The sequence below is a fragment of the Triticum aestivum genome, chromosome 3B (genome assembly GCF_018294505.1).
Source record: "Triticum aestivum cultivar Chinese Spring chromosome 3B, IWGSC CS RefSeq v2.1, whole genome shotgun sequence".
Taxonomy (NCBI): Eukaryota; Viridiplantae; Streptophyta; class Magnoliopsida; order Poales; family Poaceae; genus Triticum; species Triticum aestivum.
This window is the reverse complement of record NC_057801.1, coordinates 231,441,286-231,451,252: the sequence shown is the minus strand read 5'-3', so window position 1 is coordinate 231,451,252 and position 9,967 is coordinate 231,441,286.

Genomic DNA, 9,967 nt, shown 5'->3' with positions numbered 1-9,967 from the left:
TTCCCTTTTGTAACATTTCGGTCTCACCGAAAAGAGCAAATCGGTCCCACCGAGTTTACCTCACCAACTCTCTGGAAAGCTTATTACCAAAATCGGTCTCACCGAGTTTGTGTAATCGGCCTTACCGAGATTACGTCATGCCCTAACCCTAACCGAATCGGTCTCACTGAGTTGCATGTCAGTCCCACCAAAAATCCTAACGGTCACTAGGTTTGCTAAATTGGTCCGTCCGAGTCTGTTGAATCGGTCCCACCGAGTTTGGTAAATTGTGTGTAACGGTTAGATTTTGTGTGGAGGCTATATATACCCCTCCACCTCCTCTTCATTCGTGGAGAGAGCCATTAGACTAAACCTACACTTCCAACTTACCATTTCTGGGAGAGAGCCACCTACTCATGTGTTGAGGCCAATATATTCCATTCCTACCATATGAATCTTGATCTCTAGCCTTCCCCAAGTTGCTTTCCACTCAAGTCTTCTTCCCACCAGATCCAAATCCTATGAGAGAGAGTTGAGTGTTGGGGAGACTATCATTTGAAGCACAAGAGCAAGGATTTCATCATCAACGCACCATTTGTTACTTCTTGGAGAGTGGTGTCTCCTAGATTGGCTAGGTGTCACTTGGGAGCCTCCGACAAGATTGTGGAGTTGAACCAAGGAGTTTGTAAGGGCAAGGAGATCGCCTACTTCATGAAGATCTACCACTAGTGAGGCAAGTCCTTCGTGGGCGACGACCATGGTGGGATAGACAAGGTTGCTTCTTCGTGGACCCTTCGTGGGTGGAGCCCTCCGTGGACTCACGCAACCATTACCCTTCGTGGGTTGAAGTCTCCATCAACGTGGATGTACGATAGCACCACCTATCGGAACCACGCCAAAAACATCCGTGTCTCCAATTGCGTTTGAATCCTCCAAACCTTTCCCTTTACCTTTCTTGCAAGTTGCATGCTTTAATTTCCGCTGCCTATATACTCTTTGCATGCTTGCTTGAAATTGTGTGATGATTGCTTGACTTGTCCTAAGATAACTATAATCTGCCAAACTCTAAAATTGGGAAAAGGTTAAGTTTTTAATTGGTCAAGTAGCCTAATCACCCCCCCTCTAAAGATACTTCAAGGTCCTACAAGTGGTATCAGAGCTTTGTTCTCCATTTGCTTTGATTTCCATAGCTTTTGGTGGTCATAGCCTCGGTTTCACAACCTAGGAGAGTATGGCGTCTAGCGAGGGAAATTATCACCGTAGAGGTCCTTACTTTGATGGTACTAATTTTGCTAGTTGGAAGCATAAGATGAAAATGCATATTCTCAGACATAACCCCGCCGTTTGGGAAATTTTTTGTATTGGCTTGCAAGGTGAATTCTTTAATGGGAGAGAACCAAACCGTGAAGCTAATGCGGAAGAATTGAAGATGCTGCAATACAACGCTCAAGCTTGTGATATCATCTTCAACGGTTGTGCACCGAAGAATTCAACAAAATCAGCCGTCTTGAGAATGCAAAGGAAATTTGGGATACTTTGATTGATATGCATGAAGGTACCAAATCCATCAAGGAATCCAAGTTGGATATGCTCCAAAGTCAGCTTGACAAGTTCAAAATGAAGGATGGTGAAGGTATCGCTGAAATGTACTCTAGGCTTGCTCTTATCACAAATGAGATTGCCGGATTAGGGAGTGAAGAGATGACCGACAAATTCATCATCAAGAAGATCCTAAGAGCATTGGATCGAAAGTATGATACCGTGTGCACTTTGATCCAAATGATGCCAAACTACAAAGATCTCAAGCCAATGAAAGTCATTGGAAGAATTGTTGCTCATGAGATGTCACTCAAGGATAAGGAGGAACTTCACAACAAGTCAAGTGATGCTTACAAAGCCTCAAGTGAAGCCCCCACATCATCAAGTGAGAAACAAACCTTCAATGAAGAATGGAGCTTAATGGTGAAGAACTTCAACAAAATCTACAAGAGTAGAAGCAAAGAAAGAAGCTCCAAGTCAAGGTCTTACAATGACAAAAGATCTTCTAGTCGAGAGCGCAATTGCTACAATTGTGGGAGACCCGGACACGATTCCAACGAGTGTACGGCACCCTACAAAAGAAGAGAAGATTCTCCAAGAAGAATAAGCAAAAGAGAATAATCACCATCAAGAGAGAGGAGGAGTAGAGATGATCGTTACGAACGAAGACCCTCATGGAGAAGCAAGTATTCGGAAAGGAAGGACAAGTCATCAAGGAGCTACACAAAACAAAGACATCAAGCTCATGTTGGTGAATGGGTATCCGTCTCCGACTCCGACAATCACTCCAAGAGAAGCTATCACTCCGACTCCGAATATACTCAAGATGAAGGTGTTGCCGGTCTATCTCTTGTGTCAACCAACTCCTACGACATATTTGATTCACCAAATGAAGGAATTGGAAGATGCTTCATGGCCAAAGGTCCAAAGGTAACACATCCTGAGTATGTTGATTTCAATAGTGATGAAGATGACTTGCTTGTGGATGATGATTTACTTGTTGACAACTCTAGTGATGAATACTATGATGAAACGTCAATTAATCATGCTAATCAAGATAAAACGAATGACAATGATAAGGAGAAGATTGAGCTTCTAACTAAAGAACTAAACACTCTTAAGTTGGCTCATGAAACTATCTTCGAAGATCATCGAGAACTTTTAAGGGCTCATGAGAAGTTACGCTTTGAAAATCTCAATCTTGAGCAAGAGCATGAGTTCTTAAAAGCAATCAATGATGATCTCCGTAAGAAAAGTTCTTCTTACATTGCCAAGCGTTTACTCTTATCTACTTACATGCCTCAAGTCAAGTCTAGTAACAAGTACAAAAGGATACTTCCTCTAGTAGTAACAATAATAATGTCAAATCCAATATTGTTGCTTCTAGTAGTTCTCTTGATTCCACTAATGATTCTCTTAGCCAAGTTACACTTGAGCAAGAAAATAGCTTATTGAAGGGAATTATAGAGAAAGGTGTTTACAAGAGCCTTGCCGGGAGTAAGCAATTCGAGGAAATTGTACGCAAGCAAGGAAGGCACCGGAAGAATCAAGGTGTTGGTTTTGAACGAAAGTTCAATGCCAATGGAGTTGAGTGGGAAGAAGATCAATACCCCAAGACGAAGTTTGTTCCTCAACAAGAGAAGTATGATCCTACTTCTTTCAAGGGAACACAAGCACAAGATGATCTTCCACCACAAGACCACAAGAACAAAGGCAAGGACAAGCTTCAAGAAGAGATTGATGCATTTGAAGAAGCACCTAAGGCCTCGTTCAAGTGGGTTCCCAAGACTACGTCAAGTTCTACTTCATCAAGTACAACTACAACTCCAAGGATTCCCATCAAGATGATGTGGATCCCGAAGAAGAAGAACTAGAGAGTTCTTGAGGGTGACTCCGCCAACATTCTTCACTCATATCATTATGGCAAGAACAAGTGCAATCAACTTCCACATCTTGCACTAGTTCAAGGAGTCACAAACCCTCATGTTGGTAAGGCAAGGGACAAGGTAACCTAATGATTTCATGGACATCATCTTGTGTGTGCATCACTCTATGTCTATGGATATTCTTGTTTGTTCCTTGTGGGACTAACCCATGTAGGTAAGTTGAAAGTGCAACTCACTCCAAAGGATTGCTCCAAATGATCTACATCAACATTGAGCATCCACATCTTCAACACCTACATGAAGTCATCATCGACAAAACCCAAGGTTAGTTCATCCCTCTAAAAGGGGATCTCACATCTAGGGGGAGCTTAACTCTAAGAATTGAGTCAAAGCAACTCTAATGGTGTGAACACATCAATGCATTATGTAAAAGTGGTAACCCCACTTGAGCTTAAACGATGAGTATGACCTATGATCAAATGTTTTTCATTTGACTCCTAAGTCAATATACTCATATATAGATGACCTAGTCATCGCCAATTGTTTGATAGATGCTAGAATTGGTTGTGCATGCTTTGCCACATATTTCATTTGCCATCTTATTGTGTGAGCATGTTGGTGCATATTTTACTCATTCAAGGACATCCACTTGTTGTTTTGATTGTTTGGTCTTCTTTTCTTTTTGCCAAGTGGATGGACAAGAATGCCTAAGAACCTTCTCTAGCTATCTATGGTTTTCTCGTCTCAAACCCTATTCATGCTACATCACAAAATTTGATCAAGTCAGATTCAAACCACTCTGTGTGAGGAGCACTCGGAGTCCCCGATTCGTCATAGACTTAAACTTCCAAAACTTCTTTGTGATTCTCGGTCTGACCGATTCCTCCATTTCGGTCCTACCGAGATCATTAAGTCGATCTAAGTTTTCAATCTCGATGCAACCGATTTGAACTTTTCGGTCACACCGAGTTGCTGTACCTATAAACAGTTATGCATCTCGGTGCCACCGAGTTGTTCCACTCGGTCACACCGACAGGGTCGGGCTATATATATTCACGGGCAAAAATTTGGAAATTCCTCCGAACCCCTTCGCCCGCGCAATAGCTCGCTCTGCCTCGAAGGTCTCCGGATCGTCTCCTCGTCGCCAGCCGCCTCCTGTCGCTGGTCTCCGCCGCCGTCAACGGATTTCGCCCCGCCGTTGCCGCGTAGCGAGTTCATCGCCAAGCTAGGGTATGGACTCAATCACTGTGCTATCCTCGTCCGATTCCTAGCACATTGTGTTCTTATTGATTCTTGCCACGATTGAAACACTCCTATCCAGTCAATGCAGTCCGTAGATTAGATGAGATTCAAAATTTTAGGGTTAGGTTTCCGCCGAAACCATCTCGGACCCACCGAGTTGAAAAACTCGGTCCCACCGATTTGGCTTATGCCATTGCACTAGTAACTCTCGGTCTGACCGAGAATTACTAATCGGTGAGACCGATTTTAGGACTTTGTGAAACCCTAGCAGTCTCAGTGCCACCGAACTGTGACTCGGTCCGACCGAGTTCATCAGTTTAGGTTCCAAAACTGCTTCAGTATCACCGAGTTTGAAAATCGGTTGATCCAAAATGCTTTCTGTGGAAAACTAAAACTGAATTTTTGATCATTCTTTTGCAAAAATCTCTGCATTTTGTGATGCTCATCCACTCTATCTCATCTATAACTCTTCACAGGGTCAGCAGTCAGTGTTTGCAGCATGTCAGACCAGAGTGACAGCCAGAACAGGTCAGAAGAGCAGATTGACATGAGTAAGGGCACTAGTCCCTCAAGTTCTTCAGATGATGGGAGCAGAAGCACTCCAAGCAACCTGCCTAAGGCTGCTACCAGGCAAAGGAGGAAGAGAACTTCAGACTCTGAAGATGAGGACTATAGAGCTGAAGAGGATGAGGCTACTTCCAAGAAAGTAGTGCTCAAAAAGGAGTATGGCTCAGCAAAGAATACAAAGCCTGGACTGAACAAGAAAGTATCCTGCAAAGAGGACACCTATGCCCAAGGCCAGAAGGTCCACTCAAGTGCCAGAACAGTCAGAACTCAAAGAGGCACCTGAAAAGAAAGTCACATTTTCCAAACCCAAAAAAGTTCCCACTGGAGAGACAATGAAGTTTACCATAGAGTCAGAGGATGAAGCTGCTCAGAATAAGAAGAAGAAGAGAGCAAGAACCACAACTGCCCAGGTTCTTGGAAAGCCCTCAATGAGAAGAGACTATGAAGAGGAAGAAGAGGTTGCTGCACCAGCACCCAAGGCACCAAAGCTTATGGGTGATGCTATTAGATCAGGGGCTGCAACATCTAAGCCCAAGGATGCACCCAAAGCTGCCCCCAAGGCCAAGCTTGCACCTAAGAGGAATACCAGGAGTATTCCAGCTGCTGAGAAGAACAAGGCCCCAGTGCCTAACGTTGCTGATGAGGAATATCAAGAAGGACAGGTCCTAAGGAAGCTCAAGCCCAAGATACCAGACCACAATGATGTCCATCCTATGGCTAAGGACATGAGGATCAGGAAGGACTCAGGGTTGAGGATATGGAGGATGGAAGATCCATATGCCTCAAGGAGAAGAACTGTTGTTGATTACAGGTTCCATACAAAGGAACAGCAGGACTTCTATGAGACAATCTTGTTGGACAAGAAGCCCATAGTATGTGATATGAGATGGGTCGACTGGACCTACATCAAGGAAAATGAAGAGCACTATCCTGGAGTGCAAGACAGTTTTGTTGCTTGTGGAGTTGCTGATTTTGTTGGGCAAAAGCTCACCAACTGGAATGATGAACTTATCATGCAATTCTACTCCACAACACACTTCTATCCAGATGGGAGGATAGTTTGGATGTCTCAAGGTACAAGGTACCAGTCCACTGTTGAGGAATGGGCAAGTCTGATCAATGCCCCAAGGAAAATCATGATGACCTGGATATTTATGCCAAGAAGAAGATGGACCACAACTCCATGGCACACATGTACAAGGAGATCCCAGACAAAGCTGCTGAGACACATAAGTTTGGGTCAGTCCACTTCCTTCTGTCAGGGCTGCCAACTATCAATTGGATCCTAAGGCACACTCTATTGCCCAAGTCTGGTGACCACAACATGATCAAAGGGCATGCAGTCAACATGTTGCATGTGTTTGATGTGCCACAAAAGTTCAAAGTCATGAGCCTTGTGGTTGAAACCATTAAGAGGACTACAGTAGATCAGAAGAGGAGCTATGGATATGCCCCTCAGATTCAGGAGTTGATTAACTCAAAGATGGGCACAGGAAAATATCAATTGGATAAGGAACATTTTCCACTTTATCCAAACTTTGAGGACTATCAAGTTGTCATGAATGAGAATGATCCATCATCAGTTCAACCTCAAGAGAAGAAGGAGAAGGCAAGGAAGGAGAAGGCTGCCAGGATGCCAACTCAAGAGGAGGCATCTGAGTATTTCTTGAAGAACAAGCAGGAGCAGCTTGGTTACTTAATAGTATCAACACTGAGGATTGAGAAGGGATTGGCCACCCTCACTCAGAATCAGGAGAGCTTGGAAAGAATCATGGAACTAAAATTCCATGATCTATATGTCAAGGTAACTGAGATTCAGTCAGTTGTGGAGCAGCTGCAGGATGACATGCAGGAGAGGCAGGGCAAGACTACCACTAATGTGTTTGCCAGAGTGCCTAGAGCCTAGAGGTAAGTTGCAGTGCCTGTGACAGACACCAGAGCAACATCTTCTACACCAGCTACAGCCCCTACTACTCTAGTGCAACCAGCTCCAGCATCAACTCCAGCACCCTCTACTTCAACTGAAGCCTTCGTTCTTGAAGTTATCCGGACACCACCACCTGAAGATCAAGCCCGAGAGTCGATCTAGCACTATGTGTTGGAAATATGCCCTAGAGGCAATAATAAATTAGTTATTATTATATTTCCTTGTTCATGATAATCGTTTATTATCCATGCTATAATTGTATTGATAGGAAACTCAGATACATGTGTGGATACATAGACAACACCATGTCCCTAGTAAGCCTCTAGTTGACTAGCTCGTTGATCAATAGATGGTTATGGTTTCCTGACCATGGACATTGGATGTCATTGATAACGGGATCACATCATTAGGAGAATGATGTGATGGACAAGACCCAATCCTAAGCCTAGCACAAAGATCGTAGTTCTTATGCTAAAGTTTTTCTAATGTCAAGTATCTTTTCCTTAGACCATGAGATTGTGCAACTCCGGGATACCATAGGAATGCTTTGGGTGTACCAAACGTCACAACGTAACTAGGTGGCTATAAAGGTGCACTACAGGTATCTTCGAAAGTGTCTATTGGGTTGGCACGAATCGAGACTGGGATTTGTCACTCCATGTAAACAGAGAGGTATCTCTGGTCCCACTCGGTAGGACATCATCATAATGTGCACAATGTGACCAAGGGGTTGATCACGGGATGATGTGTTAAGGAACGAGTAAAGAGACTTGCCGGTAACGAGATTAAACAAGGTATCGGTATACTGACGATCGAATCTCGGGCAAGTACAATACCGTTAGACAAAGGGAATTGTATACGAGATCGATTGAGTCCTTGACATCATGGTTCATCCGATGAGATCATCGTGGAATATGTGGGAGCCAACATGGGTATCCAGATCCCGCTGCTGGTCATTGACCGGAGAACGTCTCGGTCATGTCTACATGTCTCCCGAACCCGTAGGGTCTACACACTTAAGGTTCGATGACGCTAGGGTTATAAAGGAAGTTTGTATGTGGTTACCGAATGTTGTTCGGAGTCCTGGATGAGATCCCGGATGTCACGAGGAGTTCCGGAATGGTCTGGAGGTAAAGATCTATATATTGGAAGTCCTGTTTTGGTCACCGGAAAAGTTTCGGGTTTTTCCGGTAACGTACCGAGACCACCGGGAGGGTCCCGGGGGTCCACCAAGTGGGGCCACCAACCCTGGAGGGCTGCATGGGCCAAGTGTGGGAGGGGACCAGCCCCAGGTGGGCTGGTGCGCCCCCCCCCCCCACAAGGCCCAAGGCGCAGGGAAGTGGGGAAGGGGGCAAACCCTAGGGCAGATGGGCCCTAAGGCCCACCCTAGGTGCGCCTCCCCCCTCTCGCCCTTCTGGCCGCCACCAGATAGCATCTGGGGGCTGCCGCCACCCCTGGGGAGGGAACCCTAGAGGGGGCGCAGCCCCCTCCCCTCCTATAAATGGTGGGGCTTTTGGGGCTGCCCAACACACGAGAACCTCTCCCTCTTGGCGCAGCCCTACCTCTCTTACTCCTCCTCTCCCGCGGTGCTTGGCGAAGCCCTGCAGGATAGCCACACTCCTCCATCACCACCACGCCGTTGTGCTGCTGCTGGATGGCGTCTTCCTCAACCTCTCCCTCTCTTATTGCTGGATCAAGGTGTGGGAGACGTCACCGGGCTGTACGTGTGTTGAACGCGGAGGTGCCGTCCGTTCGGCACTAGGATCTCTGGTGATTTGGATCACGACGAGTACGACTCCTTCAACCCCGTTCTCTTGAACGCTTCCGCTTAGCGATCTACAAGGGTATGTAGATGCACTCTCCTTCCCCTCATTGCTGGTTTCTCCATAGATAGATCTTGGTGACACGTAGGAAAATTTTGAATTTCTGCTACGTTCCCCAACAGTGGCATCATGAGCTAGGTCTATGCGTAGATTCTTTGCATGAGTAGAACACAAAGTAGTTGTGGGCGTTGATTTTGTTCAATATGCTTACCGTTACTAGTCCAATCTTGTTTCGAGGGTATTGTGGGATGAAGCGGCCCGGACCGACCTTACACGTACTCTTACGTGAGACAGGTTCCACCGATTGACATGCACTTGGTGCATAAGGTGGCTAGCGGGTGCCAGTCTCTCCCACTTTAGTCAGAACGGATTCGATGAAAAGGGTCCTTATGAAGAGTAAATAGCAATTGACATATCACGTTGTGGTTTTTGCGTAGGTAAGAAATGTTCGTGCTAGAAACCCATAGCAGCCACGTAAAACATGCAAACAACAATTAGAGGATGTCTAACTTGTTTTTGCAGGGTATGCTATGTGATGTGATATGGCCAAGAAGAATGTGATGAATGATATGTGATGTATGAGATTGATCATGTTCTTGTAATAGGAATCATGACTTGCATGTCGATGAGTATGACGACCGGCAGGAGCCATAGGAGTTGTCTTTATTTATTGTATGACCTGCGTGTCATTTAACAATGCCATGTAATTACTTTACTTTATTGCTAACCGATAGCCATAGTAGTAGAAGTAATAAGTGGGCGAGACAACTTCATGGAGACACGATGATGGAGATCATGATGATGGAGATCATGGTGTCATGCCGGTGACGATGATGATCATGGAGCCCCGAGGATGGAGATCAAAAGGAGCAAAATGATATTGGCCATATAATGTCACTTTTTGATTGCATGTGATGTTTATCATGTTTATGCATCTTATTTGCTTAGAACGACGGTAGTACATAAGATGATCCCTTACAACAATTTCAAGAAGTGTTCTCCCC